We start from the raw sequence: 24,753 nt of genomic DNA, 5'->3' as shown, positions 1-24,753 counted from the left end.
AACTGTGTATCCCTCAATCAGAAAGAGGCATGGCCCTCCTTGAAATAGAGTACATGTACAACTTACTGATTATGGGACTACATAAATATTTATGACATCATAAGACCCAAACATAGTCAAAGTTCTAAACCTGTTCCTAAAAGGAAAATACTGAATATAACGATCCTATTCAGCAGAGAGGGTAATTGGAAAGCCCACAATTACAGTGAAAATATGTAATGTATCAGTGGTGCAACAGGCAGTACACGCACCTTTAATGTTGAAACCAGAAGGCTGTGGTTTCTGTTACCATTCCAGGTGATTGGATTGCTGACAATGCAGTGCATCATTGGGGGTGGGTACTACACTCCTAAGTGTGTCATCCAATGGTTGAGGTCTCATCTGCTTGAGTTTGTGGTACTGCAGGTGTGACTGTAGTTAAGATGCTTTTTAGTCTGCCAGTACAGCTGCATATATATTTTTAAGTCTACATTAAGCAGGGATATGGACCTATAGTTAGTGGGGTTCATAGGGTCCTTCTGAAATCTTGGTAGAACCATTATAACTGCTGTCCTGGATGAGAGATTAAGGCCATTCTTGTCTGAAAGTCTCAGTACAAGCAATCAGAAGGACTTGACTGATGAAGGTTCTAACACATATCAGTCTTTGCATTCATCCTGTCCAAACCTAGTGCTTTTTCAGAAGAGGATTCATTTATAACTTGTTGAATCTCACTTTCAGCTGTTGGAGCTGCTAACTTTTTAGACAAGTGGTCTGCAAGTAGCAACAGTTTTCGCCACCTTAGGAATTTCAAGATCTTGTCCCTCACTAGTTCTTATTGGTCTGTGTACAAATGTTCATAAAATTCCCTAAAGATGTCTTTAATACCTGAATTGTCCATAACTACCATCTTTTGTTAGGTGACTATAGGCTTCTGATGATTGTGTTTTGCCTCCTTGATTTACTTTTACATCTTATTAGTTTACTCTGTTTATTCCAAAGGGCTTAATTCGGGAACACTGCCATTTGTAGATACAGCTGGGATCCCTTGCTGACCATCAAACTATACACTTTGCTCTTAAACTTGTACTGTTTCAAAACTGTTGTATTCCTGAATTTGAATAATTTGTAAGACTGAAACAGTAGTGCCATCTGATCATCTACCACAGTTGTCTTCATATCTATCCACTTATATAAATGAGCACTAATCCACTTGCATAAAGACTGCCGATTATAACTGGGAAAGTTCTCAATGGATTATCTTCTGCAAATTTCTTAACTCACCCCACTGCCCTGTATTAAATTTGGACTGCCCAAAAAGTCAGTGGGTCTAATTTCCAAATACAAGGCAGGCTGCCTGACTCAGTTTATTGCTACAGCTGCATGTCCTTTTTGGGGTGCAGTCATTATGGAGGAACTAAGCACTATTTTAGACACTAAGCAATAGTCCAGTAATCATGCTGAGACTCTTGTAGAGGTTACAAAGGTGAATTCTTCCTGTTACCTGTGTTGTAAGTACCAGACATCTATTACACCTGTAATAGATGTGAAGTGAATTCTTCCTGTTACCTGTGTTGTAAGTACCAGACATCTATTACACCTGTCTGTTCCATTATTAGATTTCGTGCCCCTTTGAGATGTTAAGTGTCTTTCAGATAATGGTACAACTATGCCTCTGACTGAATCTGTGACTCCATTAAAGTTTCTTAATGCAAAAATTGGAATATAACACCCACTTACCTTTTCAACCTCACTGAAAAAGGTAGCAGATAATTCTGCATGGTCTTTTACTATACCTGTACAAACTTCTCACCTCTACTATGCCACTTTTGAATTTAAATTTTGCCAAGAGGCTCTGGCCATCTTTATCCACATGCTTCTCTACAAGTTCCCAACCCAGAGTGTTCCTAGCAACTGTACGCACCCCTGCCTTTGTTTCTTTATGCAAGCTCATTGCTGTTTTGCATTCCTGCAAGTGACTAATTTGTGATTTAGATTAAAGGTTGTTTAACCCTGTAACATTTAAAGAAGTGCAAAGAACCACAATAATAACGATCTACAATCTTAAAGCAAATGACCTTCAGTAGTTGCACACACCCCTGTGTAAAAGTTATTAAACTTTTACTCAGCTCTTTGAAGTACAGTCCATGCTATAACTCTGAGTGGGATAGCACCCTACACTACCTACCTACACAGACTATGCTCAAGGGTTCCAGGAAACCTATTAATCTAGTTAGAGCTCCAGCAGTGTAAAGTTTGGCTTCCATTTGGTTTTGATTTCAAGTCCTTGTTCTTTTGCATTGAGGCAGTTTTATCTATGAACCTTTCAATTCCCTTCTGAAGTATAACATTTTAACATGGCTTCTTTGATTTTCAACAGTAGCTTCCATTACTCGGGCTGTTGATTGCTTGCCATTTCTATCTGAACCTCATCCACAGAGGACATAAGAAGTTCAAATCTTTTCATGGTAGAAATATTCAGCTTTAAAAGCTGCTTAGTTGGGGTCTTCTGGGCCGCGGTGGTGCAGCGATTAGCATTGCTGCCTCACAGCAAGAGGTTCTCCGGTTCGATCCTTGGCTGCGGTGCAGAGTCTGCATGTCCTCCCTGTGGTCGCGTGGGTTTCCTCTGGGTGCTCCGGTTTCCTCCCACATCCCAAAGACATGCTGTAGGTGGATTGGACACTCTAAATTGGCCCTAGGCATGAGTGCGTGCATGTGTGTGCCTTCTGTGGAAGGTTGGGCACCGGGCTGGCAACTCGACACTGTAAAACTCCACTGCCAATTATGAGCGGACAGATGATCCGCTGTGGCGACCCCTGACCGGGAAAAAGCCAGAAGAAGAAGTTGGGGTCTTCTGGGCTCATGTTATATTTCCAGAGGGCTGGGCTTTCAGGTTGTCAACCATTATAGGGCTGCTCTGTTGGAAGGATTTGCCTGATGGTGTTGCTTTGGAGAGCTTCTCTTGACCAGCAATATTTTTAGACCTGGATGCAAAGTTGAGATTCCCTAGTACAGGTGCTGCCTAACTTTCCACTGTTTGATTATTGACCTGTAAGCTATAGGCATTCATTGGTATAGTAAAGGAATGAGGCTTGTGCCATTTAATTTGCAGCAAAGCTGGGTATTAAAAAGTAGATATGTTCTTAGATCAGAGCCCCACCACCACCACCCACCTTTAAAATATCTGTCCTTTGCTGTTGTAACTGCAGGGAAATCTTAGGCCAATAGGACCTGATGCCCTTTCAGCATGAAAGACTTACATTATTTTGTGAGCTATAGCAGTACGTCCTTGTCAGCATAATTTAAACAGTTATAGATTACGTGGTCTGGGAAAAATCCATGTAGGCCTGGTGGCCTGAGTACTGTAGGTGCTCTATCTGAAACAAATTCATAGGTGAAGACTAACTTCAGGGCTGTTAGTAAATGTACCACAAAATGAAGTATAAGGCTCCCTGTTTTGGTGTTCTCAGGCAGACCCAGGAGCCTGCTTCACATGATTTTCAAGTTCCCCTCCTTGTTCTGAAGGCCCTGAACACTTCTAGAGTATGAGTGCACTTTCCTTTTACACTTCCATGGTTGTCCAGCCTGTATGAGTGCACTTTCCTTTTACACTTCCATAGTTGCCCAGCCTGTATGAGTGCACTTTCCTTTTACACTTCCATAGTTGTCCAGCCTGTATGAGTGCACTTTCCTTTTACACTTCCATAGTTGCCCAGCCTGTATGAGCACACTTTCCTTTTACACTTCCATAGTTGTCCAGCCTGTATGAGTGCACTTTCCTTTTACACTTCCATAGTTGTCCAGCCTGTATGAGCGCACTTTCCTTTTACACTTCCATAGTTGCCCTTTTCTTTTACACTTCCATAGTTGCCCAGCCTGTATGTTGATCACGAACTCCAAAACAACTAACTTTGTGACACAGCTTTCCAAAATTTGCTGATGCTTGGCGTCTTCTTGTTTATTAGCTGTCTTCCAGTATTTGAGCAACTAGAGCAGTCAGATTTTGTAGTTTGTCATTCAGATTTAGAAAATGATAAGCAATACTGTGTCAATTGCCAGCTTCACCCATCCATCTTGCTAAATTGAAATAAAGCAGAAAAAAATGAGAATGTATGCATAGAAATATATGCAAAAAAATACAATCTAAGCAATTTAATGAACTTGAAAAAAAACACAAAAATACTGACTCCATCTATAAAGGAGGAAATCAATACATTTCAGAGAAAGATCTGCGAAAGTCTCCTGAATTGAATCGATACGAGGTAAGATAAATGGCAAGAATTTTGAATGTGGAAGATATGAAATAAAATGAAGCAACAACCACTGAACCTGAGACAAAAATAAGAACGCCTCCTAAATGGGGAAACTAGTTAAGCTGCTGTACCCATCTTTGTGCTGCAGATGTTGACATGTCTGAATAATGATTTTAGCTCGGAGTGAAGATTACTCGTGGTTATTGTGAATTGATAACAGTCTGATTAACCATGGCAAAAATTATTCTCCTTAAAAGTGAATCCACAAGCCATACTATTAACTGTCAACCAATAACTTGCCTTCCAGCAGCATCTAAAATGTATTACTGGCATCAGTACATACAGTTTAAATAAGCAATCAGTCACAACAGTAAGATAATCATATAGAACCATGGATCATTACTAACAAAGCCATAATTAGAGGACTTCAAAGGGGAGACAACCTAAGTATGACATGGGTAGATTACAAAAAAAATGCTTTTGATAGGCTTCCACATTCATGGAAGTGCACTGTATATTGATAAATTACAGACACTATGAAATGGTGGCAAACCACTTTACAACTGATTTAGTAAAAAGACCAAATTAGTATCGCAGATATACAAATACAGTGAGAGATGTATCAGGGTGATTCTTGTTCACTATTACTTTTTGCATTGGCATCAACCATTAAGCTATTTATCCAACAGATTAGGCATGGCTACAGCCTGACTTCAAAAAAAACAGCTTTGCAGCATGACATCATACTGCCTTTTTCAAGAAAATAGCTTTGCCATATGACATCATACATTCTTTTTGTGGAAGATTTAAACATTTACAACTCATCTGACAAGCAACTGAAAGTATAACAAAAGTAGTTAAAATGTTCTCAGATTGTATAAAAATAGTATTTGGTCTTGATAATGGTGTGAAAACCTGAAGCATCAAGAAAAACAGCCTGAGCGGAATATAATATAAAAGAAATAGGACAAGGCTGATTAAATAAGTATTTGACAATGGATGAAGGATTATCAATAGAACATCAACAAATGAGACAGAACTTCTTGAAATTGGCTACATGTATTGGTCCGCAGTTGTAGGACTGCATAGATATTTGTTCACATCATCATATTCATTTATAGTGAAATTTCTAAACTACAAGCATAGCAATTCTAAGGTGGTATCCTTGCTCAGATTCCCACATGCATTCTGAAAGCAAGTGGGTTTGAGGATTAACCCAGTAGTCTACAGAAAATGGGAACTACTGAAAAATTTACAAAGATCTTGACTAGAAGAAAAACAAAAGAAAATTAGAAAGCCCAGAATTAGTGACAAGTATAGGACACTCCTGGGAAGCACTATGCTCTCCAAGATTTCATGCATAAAATAGCTAAGAAGAGGTGAACTTAAACCAGATAATAAAAATCTAATAGTGGCAGTTTGAGATGCAGGACTGTATGCACACTGGTAAACAAAGTCTTTAGAAAAAGCGGGACATAGGTTCTGCAATACAAAACTAGAAGCAGTTGCACATCTTGGTGATGGTTGTGAGATGTTCATGGCTGAGGGTCTGTATACACACTAATGGCAAGACTGCTACACTGGAGACTATACAAGTAGCTGAGAAGTGTTGGACACAAGAACCACAAGGAATTACTAACCGTAACTTAATAATCACATGGGATCATCCAGTACCAACAGTTAAAGTAAAAACAAGGAAAATATGTTGCAGTTGAAGAAAAAAGGGAGAAAAAACAGCATTAATTATAATAGCTATACCTGGTGACCACAATATGTTGGGTACTTAGAAAACATGCATGTAAAAGCTAGAGCATTGTGGAGCAAGGACACCATGATTTTTCCAGAGGTACGAGAAGCATTTGGGCTAATAAAAACAATTTACATAAATGTATTGCCAGTAAAGGTTATGCAATATGAATTTCAGAAAGAGTAAATTCTGTGTACATTGTAGGTGCTTAGCTGAGTACTCTTGGCAAATATTACACTGAAGCAATACTAATTTCATGAACTTTGACTATACCCTGGCTTAGGAATGGTGTCCATTTCTGTCACTTTATTAAAACCTATGGGCATTTGGAGAAATTAAAGGGATAAAACTTCCCTATAAATGTGACATGAGATTTGCAAACAAGAAATGTCTGGCAGCACATCAGAATAACCATACACAGTAAACATTTATAGTGTGCATTATATGGCAATAATTCTACACTTAAGAGAAGCCTGACTGTGTCTTATGTTATCCAGACTGAACAAAACTATTCTTGGCAAATATCAGTTTTTATTATCTTTAAACTGTACCCTGGCTTAGGGATAGGGCTCATTGCAGTTGAAAACTTAGAAAACTGCTTCTACTTGGTGTGCATAGATGTGTACAATTTGGAGAAATTAAAAAGGCAGAGATTTGGAAATATTGGATGGCACCAAAGCTGTTGTAGCAGATAAAGGTTTTACACTGAATTTGAAGTCTTAAATGTCACTGATCTTTTAATTTGCAATTGTTAAATATAAAACATATTAAAAAGTTAGTGCTATTTAAGACCTCAGAGTTCAGCCTAAAACTTTTATCTGCTACCTTTTACAACCATTTTGTTGCTATCCAAGCTTTAGCATTAAAACATTCTAGTTATGTTCTGCACCACATTGCTCTTGGGTTAGCAAGGAATATTTAGACTTACAAATTTCAAAACAAAATTTTCTGCTGTAAATTTACCATAAAAGGACACTAAAGCAAAATACCAAAGAAAGCTGAAAATACGAAAATAAATTCTTTACCTCCAGGTTAATCTGTGTGTGCAACCTGGTAGCTTCATAATTAAAAGAAGCACAAGTGCTGGTGCAGATCGTCACTGAGAAAATGCGCCGTCAGATTCAAAACTTTTCTGTGACCATTCATATTTTATTGAAAAGACTGGATAAACCTGTGTGCAGCATTTCCAAAAATCTCTGCCTTCTATTTAAAACAAATCAGAGCAACTTCAAAATAAATTCATCTAATAAAGGAGAATTTAATGAATTTAGAGGTGACTTACAGTTGCAGTAGAGCTAATATTACCAATGTGGTAGAGGACAATTTATTTTCTTTACTCAACAGCCTAAATCTGAAGATGTTTTCTTTAACTGGACACATCACACACTACACACTACTACTTTCCATAGGGGGCCACATCAATGTTATATTCAAGTGCTCAGTTAAGACTGTCAGACAAAATAATGATTTCATCTAGAATGGCTATAAGTTGTAATTTTTGCTTGCCAGGCCTTTAGAATATAAAAGCCTTTGACAGAAACTCTGCCCATCTTGCTAACTTCTAATCCACAAAGGTATCCAGTTCCAGATGGCTTTCCCAGCCTTTTTCCTTGGGATAACCAGAAATGTAATATGGATTCAAAGAAAAAAGTGCTGAAACTTTCTAAAGCTTTAGCTCCAGTCCTGGCTTAAATCTGTGATTGATTCCTGTTCATTCACTTTCTGAATATGTATCAGACTTGCTGTTCAAAGCAAATTAAATTTGAACTGATGACTGTGTGCAGAATGTATGATTTTTGTAAGTTTTTTGATGTTATGCTTTCTGAAAAGCTTACAGTGAGGGATTTGTTATTTTACCTTTTGTATTCATCTATTATCTACTGTTTTTGTAGCGTGATTCTCTTTATGATCCCGTGTCAGGTGTACGATTTGCATTTTTTTCTCTGCACCAATTCCTTGGCTGCACCTCCCGCACACTTGGCCATTACTGCTTTTGTATCATCTGAACAATATTATTTTCTTTGTAACACTGTGTCCATTTGGGCATTTGTTGTATGCTGGGCACTGGCTTAACATGCAAATTTACCTACACAGGCACAGTGCAACAATGTTACCTTCAGAAAGCTGCAGGTGATACTGCGTTCCCAGAGATCACACCATTGTTACTAATGGTAGAGTAAATGTATATAATGAAAAACAGTACCAGTTTTTTATGAAGTGACTTATTGATTTGGTTATTTCCTGCCCTGATTTTTATGAAGATAGCCATTGTGCATCTTTCATATAGTAATAACTTTCATCTACTGTCTTTAAAAATGAGATGCTCAGCATTCACATTTAGTACATTGTGACAAATTTTACTTTAAACTGCTTGTGTATGTATGTATTATTATGTTCTTTAATAGAGCGTCTTGGTTGATGATATTTTGATCTATCAGATGATTGCTGCACCAGCTGATGTATTAAATAATATTTGGTTGTGACTTCACTGCTACAGTGGCTTACCACATGATACATATTTTTTGTTTTATGACAATGTACATCTTGCATGTCTAGGTGACACATTTCAAGAATCATTTTCCTTATTAGTCAGCAGTATGGTTGTTTCCTAGTTTTTCATAGATTGTTACTAGGCTAATGACTAGGGCAGCTGCAGATTTCCAAGCCTAGCCAAGTTTTCCTGAAAGAATAATGTCCTGTATCCAAATAGGACATTGAGGGCCAGATATTTGTAACAACCTCTGTCCATAAGGGACATGGGTACCAGGAATGGTGAACATTTCCTGTTCCCCACCCACTGGTCTAGGTTGCGCTTAAATTAGTTAATAGATGAACTCAGCTTCATGTGCATGGGAAGCTTGTTCTACAGAAGAAGCAGAACATATCTGCCTCTCCAACTTATTCTTTTTAAGTTACAGGCAAACATCAAGCCCTTAGACCTTGTATTTCAAGTACTGTTTGAGCTACAAATATGCAGGAGATTCATAAGTGTGTGGTTTAGAGATGCCTTGTAAGCCGGGCATAGATCACCCCTCACCAATCTATAGCAGAGTGAGTAGAGGAAAAAGGGTTTAATGTGCTCTGCATAAGACTGGTTTGTTATGCCTATTCTTTTTGTAAGAAACATCTGAGGTCACTGTAGTTGCTGCATGTGCTTGGTAAGTTACATCCCCAAAGGAAGCAGTGTACTCTATGATTGGTCTTATAAGGGCAGAGTGCAATGGGATCATGACCTCTTTGGTCCTAGATGCCATGTCCTTACTTATAAGATGTGCAACATAAATGGATTTCCTCACCACTGTAGCCGAAGGTAAGGCTACTGTCTACATGTGTACCCAGATCCCTTACTACTGGGTCGACTCTTAGGGGCGTATTATCAGTATCCTAATCAGTCAGGATGGTTGACTTCTCAAAGGCTGCAATTATGTATTTCTTAACCTTGAGTTTAAAACTATGGCATTGGCACCATTTGTTAGTCAGAGATGGGTCTTCTTGAAGAATGTCACTGCCTGCAGGGGAGTTGATAATGACCCCCAGCTTGCAACCATCTGCAAACTTAGTTGGTCATTAACCTTCAGCATATGCTTCCATTTCAGAGAAATGGATGCCGAAAAGGAGCAGGCCCCATACCAAGCCCTGGGAGACCCTGCTAGAGACTTACCTCTTGGTGGAAGTGGCCTCACCCATTTTGACATCCTGGGTCCTATCAGGGAGTCATTTGGTTATCCAGTGGGTAATAAAAGGGTTTATATCTAAATTAGCAAGCTTGTCTGTAATGCCTGAGTGGGGATTGTATCAAAAGGACAGCTCTTTTTAATAAAGACATACATTTAAAAATCCAATCCTAGTGTTACTTCTTCACTGCATTCCAAAAAAAATTATTTATATATATATATATATATATATATATATATATATATATATATATACATATATATATATGTGTTATGGAATGTGTAGCTGTTTGGGCCTGTAAGGGCACACTTTCTTAACTTTGGCTTTGTGGATATGTTTTAGTGTTACAGCTCCTATATCAGTTATACATCGTTGCTCGTATGTCTCCATTGTTTTCCTGTTCTTTTTCCCCCTCCCTACAAGAATAACCTCATGACTCCTTTACCTGCATCCAGTTGGCCCATTTATTATGTGATAGCTGGAGTCAGGAATCCTTAGCTGAGGTAAGACCCCCCTATGGCTCATTTGTTTCTGCACTGGAATCCCCAATTACCTCATCTTCTCTGTATCAAGAGTAGATGGCAGGGACTAGGATTGCTTGCTGGTCCTGTGGGGTGGCCTGCTCTCTCACTGGTGCAGCACCTCTCTCCACTCCTGATCTCAGCTCCAAGCTCCATTAAATGCTTCCCTTCAAAGGAATCATGTCTCAGCATGCTAAATTCCCCCTTGCTCACTGCTTGAATTGCAACTGGCATTGCTAGGGTTGTGCTTCACAAGAAAAGCCCCTAGTGTTCCTTCTAGGTGTCAAGCCAGAGCCACCATCCTGTCTGCAAGAAGAGAGAGCTGACAGTGACCTCTCACTCCCATCCATCTGTGCTACTTCCTACATGCACCCGAGCTGCTGTCTGAACTCTGGTTGCTTGTGACAAAGTCAAGCTTTATCCCTGTATAACATGAAGCTGACTTTCCATTTTTTACTATTTACTTATTAATTCCTACCTTCCTTCTGTTTACCGGGATCTAAAGCCTCTTTTCATCAGAATCCTGATGAGAAAAGTTCTAGAAAACTTATCAAAAACAGCACTTACAGAAAAAATAGATCAAAAACAGCATTCACATTTTGTATTTAAAAATTACAGTACAAATTCTTTTAGCAAAAGCAGTGGTGCATACCTTGGCACTTAAAATAGTAAAGTTGGTCTGTAGAAGAAGAAGAACTTAATTGATTATTTATTTATTTATTGACATTTCATTACCACAAAAGTCTGACTGGGTAAAAGCCCATTTTCAGCAGAGGCCCTGGGGTAAAAGCTACACATATTACAATACATTTTAAGAACAGTAATTTTACAATCTGTAAAAAAAATACAAAAAACTGCATTTTAAATATTACAATTATTACAAGAAAAGGAAAGACCATGTACATTATTTGAAGCAGGTAGTAGAGTATAGGACATAACTGTGGTGGGTATGGACATGAGAAGCAAAGGACGAAATGAGGAGTTAAAATCTGTGGTTTTGTGAGGAAAGTTAGAAAGCAGTTTGAATGAGATTGGTTCATAGGTTTGTAGGAGGTTCCCAAGCTAGCGCCCCTAGTGTCTTTGCAAGCTTAGCCATGTTAATCCCACTGTGATCAACACTGGCTACCCTGTCCATGATGGATATGGGTACCACCCCAGGGCCAGATTTGGGGTCACTTATCCAGTTATCTAGGTTGCATTTAAATAGGGTCAGGGAGAAGTTCTGTTTTATGTGAATAGGAAGTCTGTTCCAGAGAAGCAGTAGTCTCTGGGAGACATATCTGTCTCTCCAGCATGTTCTGTTAATGTCACAGGCTAAGTTGCGATCCGTAGAGTGAGTGACCTGTTCCATTTGACTTGCAAATGTGTAGCATTTCCATTAGGGCATGGTCAGAGATTGACATATAAGCCAGGCAAAGGTCACCTCTCAACAGCTTATAAGGTACAGAGTAAAGTAACAGAGTGTTCAACATGTCCATGTAGATCATGGTTTGGAGTTCCTGTATTTTCTTAGTGAGAAATGTATAAGGTCTCTTCCAGCTCCTGCAGGTGTCTGGTGAGTACATGGAAAAAGGTACATTATACGCTGTTAGTAGTCTGATGAGGAAGGAGTACAGTGGAGTTATAACACCCCTTGACCTGGATGCTATGCCCTTGCTTAGACGTGAAAATATGTAGAACGCTTTCCTTACCACTGTGGAAACTTGGTGGATAAAGTTCAGATTACTATCAACCTGTGTTCCCAAGTCTCACACCACTGGGTTGGAACTCGGGGGGGGGGGTTTGTGCTGTCAATATTGTAATTTGTAGGGAATTTCATTTTGCCAAAGGGAATAATAATGTATTTTTTGCATTTAGTGTTAGACCATGGCTTTGGCAGCAGTCATTCACTTGTGTTAGCCCCTCTTGTAATATGTTGATAATGTTAGGGGACTCAGTAGTTGCTCTCAGTTTGCAGTCATTGGCGAACTTGGTGAGCCAGATGCCGTCTACCTTGGCCTGGACTTCTGAGAAATAGATGCCAAATAGTAAGGGGCCCAGCACAGTCTCCCATGGTACTCCACTGGTGACAGGTCTACTGGTGCAGGTGAAGTCACCAATTTTGACAGTGTGTGTTCTGTCGGTCAGCTAATTGGCTACCCATCTAGTAATGTAAGGGGTAATCCCCAGTTGGGAGAGTTTCTGGACGATGCCAGAATTGGGGGGTTGTGTTGACAGCCTTGGCAAGGTTGAGATAGGCTGTGTGCGTCTTACCTTCGCCCATGGCTTTAGTGACATTGCCAAAGAAGTCTACCAGCTTTAATAAGCATGATCTATCTTAACGAAGCCAAACTGGGTTGGGTCCAGCATTTGGAGGTCGCCGATGTCCTTGTTGATAAGGTCCATGATAATTCTTTCCATGGCCTTGCAGACGAGACTGGTTAGACATACGAGTTTGTAGTGCCCAGTGTCAGTTGGTGGGCCCCCTTTGTGCAGGGGGATTACTGTTGCTGTTCTCCATTCTGCAGGAACCTAGTCAGTTCTCAAGCTATGATTAAGAGAAAGCCAAGTGGATCCACTAGGTCTTGTTTTAGATTATTTAGTGAACATCCTGGGATATTATCTTGTCCAAATGAAGCTATATTTTTGGCCTTCATGAGTGCAGGGATGACCTGTTCTCTAGAGATACAAGCAGAGGGCTGGTGTCAGGTATGCTTTGGGATATGGTACATGGGGATAGGCAGGTGAAGTTTGCACTGAATCTGTCAGCTAGCAGGTTGGTGATATCTTCTGGTGTAGTATGAATGATCCCGTCTACTGCCAGTTCAGCACATAGCTGGACATTCCCTTTTAGACTTCAGACATAGTTAAAGAATGCCTTAGATTATCCTCGGCTAGGGATATGATTTTAGTATTGTAATCTGGTTTAGAAGACTTGACAAGATTTCTGATTTTCTTGTTTAGGCTTAGGAGGTAGCTCTTCCTCTGCAAAGTGATATCGCCCTTACTTTTGGACAACAGTTTCTTCCTCTTGTTATATAATCTGTCTCTACTTGAAGTCCACTATGGTGGCTTGTTTTTACGGGAATATCTGGTTTTGATCTGGTCGGTTATTGCAGATAGCTAGGAGGAGAAGGTAAAGAGGAGGGAGTCTGAGGAGAGTAGAGAAATCTTAGAAGGACGTAGAAGTGATTAAGGTAGAAAGTGATGGAGTGGAGGAAATGATGATTTTAGTGCAAAGGTTAGAAAGAAAAGAAGTTGTGATTAGAAGGAAAAGTAAATAAACGAGTACAGAGAATGGGTCTAATAAAAAGGAAAGTTGGGTAAAGGATTAAATTTAATTCATATGGATAAAAGGTTTTAGGGAGGTAAGGGGGCAGTATTCCAATAGTGTGCAGAAGTTATATTATGGGGGTAGGAGGGATATACAATATGTGAGCAATGGGGCAAGTACTGGTACAGTGACAGTGCCATGTATAGGTAAGGAATATTTTTGGTTGTGTTGAAATTGTGTGTAGTTTTATTTCATTTGTTAGTTCGGGTGACAAAGGGTTCCATAGTTTTGTAATGTGTACAGCATAAAAGGTGGTCACAGAACAATTTTTATGGAGGAAGAATGACAAGGTAGTTTAAGTGCAGAAATGTAAGTTCTCTTTTAGGAGTGGATTTGGTATTTGGTTTTCTGATTGTTGAACATTTGTCGAGACTATTTAAAGTAGTAAATGCAATTTTAAGTTGTGTGTATTCCAGGGCTTATCCCTGGCCATTGTATTTGGCAGAGGGGTAGGCAATGATGTATTCTGTGAAGGAAATTAGTAGCAAATTTAGCAATTTGTTGTAGGTAATTGAGTGTGTATTAATGGAAGTTGTCTTAAGATTGGTGAGTAAAGAGGCTGTGTATAGTAGGCTAGGTAAGATAAAAGGGAAGGCAGTTTTGAGTTGGGCTCAGGGATTTAGAAATTGTTTTATTCTATATAGCATACAAGGCTTTTGGTTAGTTTGGCTATAGTATAGCTGGCATGCTTAAGGTGGTCTACCTCTTCAAAAGTGATGTTTTTGCTGGAAATAATCATTATGGGTTTTGATTCATGACCGAGTTCTTGTTGTTGAATACCATAGTTTTTTTTTAGCATTTAATATTAGTTTGGAAGTTTTTACCAAGTCGTGCATACTCTAAGTGTGGAATCTCAGTAAATTAATTAGATCCACTGTCAAGTTCTTTAGGTTACTTACGAAAATGTTAAAGAGAAGATGGCCAAGTATTAAACCATGTAGAACACCTTGACTGAACTTAAGAAAACTGTTTTCCTCAACAGTACCACTACACAAAACACACCAACCAAAACATACATAACACTACACCTATCCCATAACCTAACCAGTTAACACTTGCAAACACACTCATAGATTCATAGATTAGTACTAAGCTAACCGCCCTTATGAGCCATTTTAAGCCTAGCCAATTATCCCTTGTGAGACTTGAACCCAGCACCTTGCGTTTGTAAGGCAAACACCTTAACCATTAGCCCACCCTCCAAACTCTGATATATGATAACCCTCAAATATATTCATCTGTACTGTAGCAAAGAAATCACCATTGTAATGCACTCACATACTTAAGAACACCACTAAATCTTTCCCCATATCTATAACCCTAGTCCAGAAACATTAATAAACTTCTCTCATTTCCTATCCCTTACTCAAATCCTAACTAGCAAGCATGTACACTTGCACATGCACACACACCACAATCTATTCCTTTACTGTTAATGCAAACACCCCTATCCTAACCCTCATACCAAAATAGACAAAATTGGATGTTTTACTGTATAGAGATTCGGTGCATCTTGCAATCTTTTTATTAATTTAGTAATGCACCTTCCCATTTATCCATACTTGATTCACACCTATGCAGGTTTTTTTCCTCTTTATTAATTGTGATGATAGTGTTTATTTCAATTACTGCTTGTGTCTTGTCACTGCATTTACTAAAACAGGTTGCTAATATCAATTCATATCACTGATATATTTTTAGTACTTCCTTACAGAAGTATGAGTACTAAAGGGAGAAAGGTTGAGAGTAGTTTTGTGGCTGCCTTATGTTTCCCTTGTTAGATTACTGATATACTACATGGTAAGATAATTAACAAGCTAAGCATGATTCAAACAGATCATATGCAGTTAGATGGTTAGCAAACTGGTTAAGGAACAGAACCGACACAATGAGGGTTGGCAGATGCATCCTCAGAGATCATGTAGGTAGCCAGTGGAGCCCCTCAGAGATCCATGATAGGACTTCTGCTGTTCAGCGTATTCTTCTCTGATTTCCAAATCAAAAACTGGGATCTCTGGTTAACCAGGTTCGATGATGACTGTAAACTGGATGTCATCCTCAAATCCACTTTTGGTGTGCAAAAGCATTGACTATATATTAATAGCTGGTGCACAGAAATCTGGCTAAGGAGGTACTAACTTACCTGATGGCAGTTTGGCAGTGGTGTGCTGGCACACATTCTCCCCAAAGTGGAGACTGCATAAGGCCTGCTGGTCTACTCAGTAATCTTACTAGGCAGCATTAAATATGGATGGCATCACTGTGAACATACTATGATTGACTAAAAAACTCTAGCATTGTAGCTGCAGTCCCAAAAGCAGCCACATTTCCCAAATTCCAAGAAAATGAATGCTTTGGTCTTAAATGTTATGGTATCCAAAGTAGTCCTTGCGAGGCTTCATCTCCCCATATCAAAGATGTACACCACCACTATAAGGAGTCAAGAGCAATGGACAAGCTAAAAAACCAAACAACATTATGCACCTTACTAATGAAGAGTTACTGAATGGGTCCATAAATACAAGCTGTCCCACCAATCCTCAGTTGCCTGATATATAGTGGAACATATTTTTCACATTCTCTGTAATGCAGCAGAAGGGATGGCCATAGGTGCAGTATCCAGCATCTGTACCCACTTCTGAAAATGTGTGTTTGAGACAAACATCATTTTACTAACCAGAGTGCACCAGCCTTATCAATGAAAGCCACTTTCGCTGAACAGAAGGAACTCCAGTGATCTGCATTTGGGAAGCTGGTATGTATAAGTTACAAGTGTATGGGTCTCCCCCACGCAGGAGGTTCAGGCCCTGCAAAAAAAAGCTTTAATTCCTATTTGCTTGAAGTGTCTTTTTTAGTGTTTTCTTTTCCATTGGACAAAAATCATTTTTGTGAATCTCTGCTTCTACATATTATTCGTGGAAAAACTTCAGTGAGGGCACAGAGGCAACAGTACAGCTGTGTGTGCAACTTCCATAGCAATAGATGTTCAGGCAGGGCATCACTGCATGAGTAGAATTCTTTACACTATCCAAGTTCAATACTGACCAGAACTTTCTTTAGATGTCACTGTAAGTGCAAGCCTTCACTAACTGATGTTGGTGCAATGTTCGGTACACCTTTCAGCATTACTTTTGTTATCATTTTGGCACGTGGTTAAAGTTAGAGTTAGCATGCATTACTAAGGTGTAATATGTGCCCCTGCAGCTGCACCTTATCTTGTAACCCCTTTCTGTAACAGTAACCTACACAAGGCACTTGGGCACACAACACATACATCAGCACAGATACACAATATTACATTTACACCCTTAATCTAACCTGAAAACATCTGCACATAAAGCTCTACACAGTGTAGTTCAGCCACTTGATTACAGCTTTTGTCTACTGGGCCTCTCATAGCCCCTTGATTGCTTGTTTGGGTATACCACTGTTTAGCAGTTCCTCTGAATTGTAGTGGCTGGAAGGTGTAGGTACACAATACTGATTGCCCTTTTTATGTTAAGGAGTCTGCAATCCTTCCACGTTCTTTTTTTATGGATCTTTAGGTTTCTCCTCTTTCAGCAGGGCGGGAAGAAGTACTGGAACAATCATGTCCTACACAAACATCACCTGTTATGGTAAGCTGAGCGTACCACTGCACCATGTTCACCTTAGGGAGCATTCTGTAACAGTGTTGTTTATTAGCTGGGATGTAACAGGAAGGAACAACAAGTGCTGGTTTACAGAAGACCCTGCAGGATGTCTGAGATGAAGGCTAACCTACTTTTGCATGGAACATCTACTTTATATTGTTTGGAAAATGTGTGAATATATGCCCCGTGTTGCTGCCTTAAAGATGATCTGAGCAGTGACATAAGAATGCTGCCGGAGTGGCCATTACCCTGACAGAGTGGAGTGTTACGTGTGTCCATATTTGCTTGATGAGTCATAGCAAAAAGGCAAGATAATAAAGCAGCTAGTTGAAGCTAACATCATCTGAAAAGAACAGTTATTAGCTTTAGAAATGGCACCAATCCCAAATGTTAGCAAGCACTCCTGACAGGTGTGTAAAACAGCAGAGGTGGCAGTAGCTATTAAAAGAAATCCAATTTCTGTCTATATGGATATTTGTGAAACGCTCAGTGGCGTCTTCCTGAATGGAAGAGATAGGAAGCCACTCAATTATATTTTATTTTCCATTTGTTTACTGGGAAAGTCCAACTGGGTTCTAAGCAGACCCATTTTCAGAGGAGGCCCGGGGAGAAAAGCTCCACAGTTACAAAGTTTATAAAAACTTATACAAATGTTAACAAACATGAACATATGAAAAAACATTGCACAAGTGTTTTGACAAACAAGTCCATATAAAAATTCTTATTCAATTTAGTAATATTAATGAAGCTTCAGTGTGGAAAACAATCATAGTTATAAACAGGCATAGAATGAAAATGTGATGGGATTATGCACAGTTTACAGTCTTATACAAGGTATTAGTATTTCAGAAGCATAAGAGGATGGTTATTAATTGACTATAGCAGGTTAAGTTGGTAGATATAACATAAAAGTATGGCAGAAAGCAATGTATAATGTACAGTAAGGTTACATTAGGAAATATAGACAAAGACATGGAACATTTTACAATACAAAAAGTAAGAAAAAGAGGAAAAATTGAAAAGAGAATTAGTAATGGAAAAGTTAAAGAAATAGAAAGCGAGGTTATGGATTACCTGTGAAGTGTAGGAAATTTAACTCACTTAACATCAGAGCAGGATAGACCAATAGATCCCCAAATTAAGGAGAAACCAGTAGAATGGGAAACATCAGATCAGTAGCCACATCAAGATAGTTTAGAGCTTTCCATAGGAAACCAATACAAACGTGGCAAATCTGATGCAGTCAGTGTTGTGGAGTAATAGGCCAGTAAGTTCCCATATGAAAGAGCAATGGATGACAGGATGAAATTGAAGAAAACATGCAACAGGAAGATGCTCTGGAACTTTTTATAGAATGCCTGCAGGAAATGAAGAATAAAGAATGTGTCCTCAGCTTAGAAGAAAATGATCTAAGAGAAGAGCTTCTTGATTTAAAAGAAATGGGCAGACATATTAAGATCAATGAAAGAAATAGACTACAGAAGGTCAATAAAACCCCAAAAGTTAGAAGTTTGATAAAATAAGTGAACATAGTAATTAGCACTGTCCACAGATATTCATGAGATATAACACAAGTAAATAGGATATATTACTGTGCATCTAAATTCATAACAGATAATATCTTACCACAAGAATACAGGGTAGTAAGGGAAAGGAAGGGGAGAAATCAAATAGAGAAAACTACAAAGCAGTTAAGGCAAGAAGTGTCACTGTTAGAAGAGTATAAAAGAGGGAATATATCAACAAAAATACTCAGAAAGATAGACGTGATAAAAGCAACAAGAAGTATTATAAAAGATCAGGATCTCTTGTGCACTATCACAAATAATAAAGTAAAAATATCAGCATAGGTAGAAAAACTTAGAAGATATGTAGATAAATATAAAGAAAAAGTACAAAATATAGCAATACTCGGTGGTGTACCTACATGCCTGGTTGTGGGCTGTCCCGAGGGCGGGGTGGTTGGGGTGGGTGGAAAGCCAAAACGGATAATAAAGCACATTACCCACACCATTAAAGTGATGATGTATTATATACATATGACATTATTTAAATAATGGCATAGTATAATGCCTGTTTACTGCGAGAGATTTAACAATTTTAAAAAACGAAGTTATACTAATGGAAATATAATAAGCAATTTATTGATTACCTAAAACGATTTATAGAAGATTGGAAAACAATGCAAAAGGAATTGAAACACCACCTAAAAAGAAGAAATAGATACATTTTTGGAGAACTATCTATGAAGATCCTATAGAACATAAAGATGCTAGAAGACATAAAACAATAAGTGCAAATGTGCAGTATATGAAATGGGCTGAAGTAATGGCCAGAAAATTGAAACAAAATTAAGAAAAGCTCCTAATTGGAAAACCCCAGGCCCGGAGGCAGTACCTAACTTCTGGCTAAAAATATTAACAACTTTGCATGAAGATTTAGCCACGAGCTTGATTTATTAATATGCACACCCCAAACAGATACCAGCCTGGTTAAAAACAGGAAAAACAATACTCCTACTTAAGAGTGACCCTGGAAGCTATCCTAAAAACTATAGTCCAATAACTTGCCTTCCAACAATGTATAAACTATACACTGGAATTGATGCTGACAAAATTTATAGTTATTTAGAAGAAAACTCAATCATGGCAACAGAACAAAAGGGTAATAAAAGAAAGTTGTGGAACAGATGATCATTTGTTGTTAAAGTCATAATGGAGAACTTTAAAAAGGGGAAGAATCTAAGTATGGCATGGATAGTCTACAAAAAATAATTTGACAGGATCCCACATTCATGGATAAAAGATTGCTTAAAAATGTGTAATATACACCCTACACTGCAAGTAAATTACAGTGACCATGAAACAGTCACAAACCAATTTGTGGTTAAGCCATGCTAAAAGACAAATTATTAGTCCCTGAATAAAAATTCAAAGGGGGATATTCCAGGGTAACTATCTGTCACTGCTGTTCTTTTGTCTTGCCCTAAACCCAGTAAGCTGTCTACTTAACAAATTAGGCCATGGCTATAATTTGGCTATTAGAAAACAACAAAGTATTAAGACTTCTCATCTTCTTTTGGTAGATGAATTAAAACTATATAGATAATCAGATGGGGAACTGAAAGCACAACTGAAGTGGTGAACACTTTTTCAGATGATATAAGAATATCATTTGGTCTTGATAAATGTGCAAAAGCAACATTTAATGCAGAAGATTTACAGCACCAAGAAAACATCAGTGGGACAAGAAGGGATATAAAAGAACTTGAGCAAGAGGAATTGTATAAATATTTTGGAACTGACATAGGATCATCAATAAAATATTAACAAATGCAAATAATACTTAGTAAGGAATATTTTAGAAGACTTACATTAAGCTATAAACCAATTTTTTCTTCTTGTACTAACTTACAGTTTTGGAGTGATTGACTGCTCCCAAAAGATAGTGGATAGGTTAGACAGGAAAATTAGAAGGATGATTCATGCTCATCAGATGATTTATAAATATCAGTGCTTATCAAGGCTACGGTGGTGCAGTGGTTAGCATTGTCGCCTCACAGCAAGAGGTTCTCCAGTTCGATCCTCAGCTGGGGGTGACCTCTGTGTGGAGTCTGCATGTCCTCCCTGTGTTCGCGTGGATTTCCTCCGGGTGCTCCGGTTTCCTCCCACATCCCGAAGGCATACTGTAGGTGTATTAGACACTTTAAATTGGCCCTAGGTGTGAGTGCGCGTGTGCCTTCTGTGGAAGGTTGGGTGCCGGGCTGGCAACTCGACACTGTAAAACTCCACTGCCAATCATGAGCGGACAGGTGATCCGCTGTGGCGACCCCTAACTGAGAAAAGCCGAAAGAAGAAGAAGTAGTGCTTATCAAGGCTATATATTCCCCATTCTGAAGAAGGTATGGCACTCCTAAAAACTGATTACATGTATAGCTCTGCAATTGTTGGACTGCATACATATATGCTGACCTCACAAGAGAATAAGTCTGCAATGATTCCTCTGCTTAGTTTATCAAAAGCATAGTGACATCAAGTGGGAATGGCAATTAAACCAGAAGTAGATAAAAATGAAACAGCAGGTAAAAAATGCACTCTCCAAAGCTAAGAATACAGCATCCATGGGACCAGATGACATCATGGGCTGGGCTGTGTATTACATGAACTTCAAAATGAACTGGCACCTCACCTAAGTGTCATGTTTAATCATAGCCTCACCTAAGGCTTCATGCCCACTGAGTGGTGCACAGCTACAGTTATCCCACTCCACAAGGGGGGATCCACCTTGGATCCCAGGAACTACAGCCCAATCAGTCTGATGAGCCTGATCTGCAAGGCCATGGAACGTATTATCATGGAACTTAAAAGCAAAGACATTGGCAACATTCAAACACTGGACCCTACCCAGTTTGGGTTCGTGAAGGGCCGATCTTGTCTCCTGAACCTGATTGACTTCTTCAAATCAGTCTCCAGAGCTGTGGACAAGGGTAAGGTGGTCCACACAGCCTATCTGGACCTTGCCAAGGCCTTTGACACCATCCCCCACTCTGGAATCATAGATAGACTTACTAAGCTGGGCATTAATCTCTACGTCACTCAATGGGTTGCCAACTGGCTTACTGACAGAACCCACACTGTAAAAGTAGCCGACTCCAAATCCAGCTCCAAACAAGTGACAAGTGGAGTACCTCAGGGTTCAGTCCTGGGAGCGCTCTTGTTTGGCATTTACTTCTCTGAAGTACAGGCCAACACTAAGGGACTCTGGCTAACAAAGTTTGCAGATGACTGCAAACTGGGAGCCATTATTGAATCCCAAAATTATGTGGATACTCTACAAAATGGCCTTACAGAAACAGATGCTTGGTGCCAAAGCCATGGGCTCAAGCTCAATGCCAAGAAATGTATAGTTATCCCCTTTGGGGAAAAAACATGTACCCGTGAATTACCACATAGGTGGCAGTACACTAAACACTGAAAGTGTGATAAGAGACGTAGGGACACAGGTAGACAGTGGTCTCACTTTCGATAATCGCATCGCCACAACAGTCAGGAAATCCTTCTATGTGGCACACCTCATTACTAAGGGCTTTTCATCCAGAAAAAAGGAGGTCATTGTCCCACTGTACTCATCCCTCATTAGACCCATTATAGAATATAATGTCCCATTTGGTATGTACCTCTCAAGGCATCTGCAACAACTGGAAAGGCCGCAGAAATACCTCACTAAAAGAATCACAAGCCTAAAGCAGATGCACTACGCTGACTGCCCAAAACCTCCAGTTATACTCTGTCGCATATCGTCTACTCAGAGGTGATCTCTGCTTAACATACAAGGCCGTGTCAAACCCAGAGCTGTTGGACATGCTACACTTAAAGAAATCCCAATCCCTCAGAGCAACACGCTCCAGGGATCTAAACCTTGTCATCACAATAAACAAAACATCCTGGAGGGATAGGTGTGACCCAGAGACTCCCCGAGACTCTGGAATAGACTGCCCATACAGGTCAAGCAGAGCGCCTCTTTGGCTCTCTTCAAAAGGAACCTTGATGATTGGATGGGAGATAGGAAATTCACCCTGGGGATCACATCAGTCGCCCTGCTAGACAGTGTTCCAGGGAAGTAAATAGTGTGGGAAGAAATAGCCAGGGAATTGTTATGGCTAGGCTTGTATAGGCCCTAGGGCTGATAGCCTAGTACCAACCTATGAGCAACTGAATGCCCCAAAAGGAAAAAGAAGGAATATAAGGTGAAGAATCAGATGAGAAGGAAAGAAATATGGAAAATGCATACATGTAGTAGCAAGTACATGTTAGTTTGCAAAGTCCATTTAACATGAGGGAGAAACAAACAAAGCATTATAGAAAATGATAAAGTTTATATCACATGGGATCACTCATTTACAACAGTTCAAAAATAGACACAAGCAAACCAGATATAGCAGTCCATGAAAAGAAGATAAAAGTAGCATTGGTCATTGAAATTCCTACACCCAGTGACAGCAGTATATTATGAACAGAGAGATAAAAACTCATAAAATACCAGAATTTGCAGGCAGAAAGGAGGGGAGTTTGGAAGCAGGATATTGAGACAATTCCAACAGTTGTAGGAGCAAAGAGTCTTAAAAAAAATAATTTACAATCACACTTATAAATGTTACCAATACATGTAACTCCATATGAGTTGCAGAAGGAGCCATTACTGGACACATTACCGATGCTGCAAAGAGCACATCTCGCTAACATCAAAGACTGAAACAATACTAATTTTATGAACTTTAACCATACTTTGACTTAGGAATGGGGTCCATCCCTATCATGGTATTAGAAACACAAAAGACTTGGAGAAATTAAAAGGGAAAAGCAATACCATTGCAGTGGAATTCCCTATGGTAAGCATACATTCACCCATTTCACGTCTAAGTATCTTGGATCTGAAGATTAAGGAACACTCTGAAATTAGAGAAATGGAGAACAAGATCCTCAGGATGTGAAAGTGAAAGACAATGTGTCTTACACACCTTTTTAAGGATACCTAGAAGACACAATCTTATGTGGTTCAGCCATGACACACAATCAAAACCCCAATAACAGAAGCTGTGACTAAGTTGCAGATTATACTTTCTGCAAAGTTATGGGCCAAGAAGCAAAGGTTACCCAGCAAACTATGGGAAGCGGGTGAAAAAATGCTTGTCCTTCAGGACTACTGCTGCCTATTCATGAATGCAGGCAGATAGCTGCTTCCCAGAGTATGCTGGGTAACCTTTGCTTCTTGGTTTGCTAACATTTGGGATTGGTGCCAGTTCTAAAGCATCCACAGCTAATAAGTGTTCTGTTCAGATGATGTTAGCTTCTTGTAAATTTCAAGAAAAAAATATCATTAAAATGTTCATATTTTACTGCACTGAAAAATTATTTGATGTGTTTTTCCATCGTTGGAGGACAGGGAAAATCATTCCCTAGGTGAAGAATATTGTATCTCTCATTAGCCATGATGGTGTTTTCAGCTAGTGTTGTAATTTGATTACAAAAAATAAAAAATACAGAAGTATATGTGGTAGCGTGACAGGGGTACAATATACTGTATCAGGTGTTCTACCACCCAGAAGAACAGCTAGACCCCCCCAATTCAAGGAGGTCATTTTGGCCTACGCATATCAAATAGTATCTCCCTTAGGTCATGACAACAATAACTGAGAAATAATCTGCTCAGACTCTCATTCAGAGGATGTCTTACTTGAAGGCACCATCAATCTAGTTTCAAGTGGGGGCAAAGAAGAGGTCTGCCTTCAAGATGAGGTACTTGGAGCAGGTAGAGATGAAAGAGTGAAAAGAAGAAAATACCCCCCCCAAAAAAAAAAAAATAAACTGAGGTTCCCTGAGAATGCTGGCCAGGAGTGTGACTTTATAGGAATCCTGTCAGTCCCAAGAAGCCAGTATCTGCTAGCACTATTGATGAGTGGCTTACTATCTCTTTAGCTCAGTAAGAATCCAGAGAGCATTTCAAATCTATCCAGACCTCTAGAGACAGAAATTGGATTTCTTTAAATAGCTATTGCCACATCTGCTGTTATACACATCTGTCACTCTTCTGATATTCATTTAAATTTAATGGTTACTATTTCAGGAATGTTACA

The 24,753-nt window shown here is 39.2% G+C and overlaps 1 protein-coding gene across 1 annotated transcript in view; it reads right to left on the bottom strand.

Moving 5' to 3' along the window:
* The window catches only part of LOC122798790 (zinc finger protein 271-like), a 651,855-nt gene that overhangs the window by 436,931 nt on the left and 190,171 nt on the right, over window positions 1-24,753 (bottom strand). The window lies entirely within an intron of this gene.

This window comes from Protopterus annectens, chromosome 3.part1, assembly GCF_019279795.1.
Source record: "Protopterus annectens isolate FY-2018-M chromosome 3.part1, PAN1.0, whole genome shotgun sequence".
NCBI lineage: Eukaryota > Metazoa > Chordata > Ceratodontiformes > Protopteridae > Protopterus > Protopterus annectens.
The sequence above is the reverse complement of the archived record's forward strand: the minus strand, read 5'-3'. Positions and strand labels throughout refer to the sequence as shown.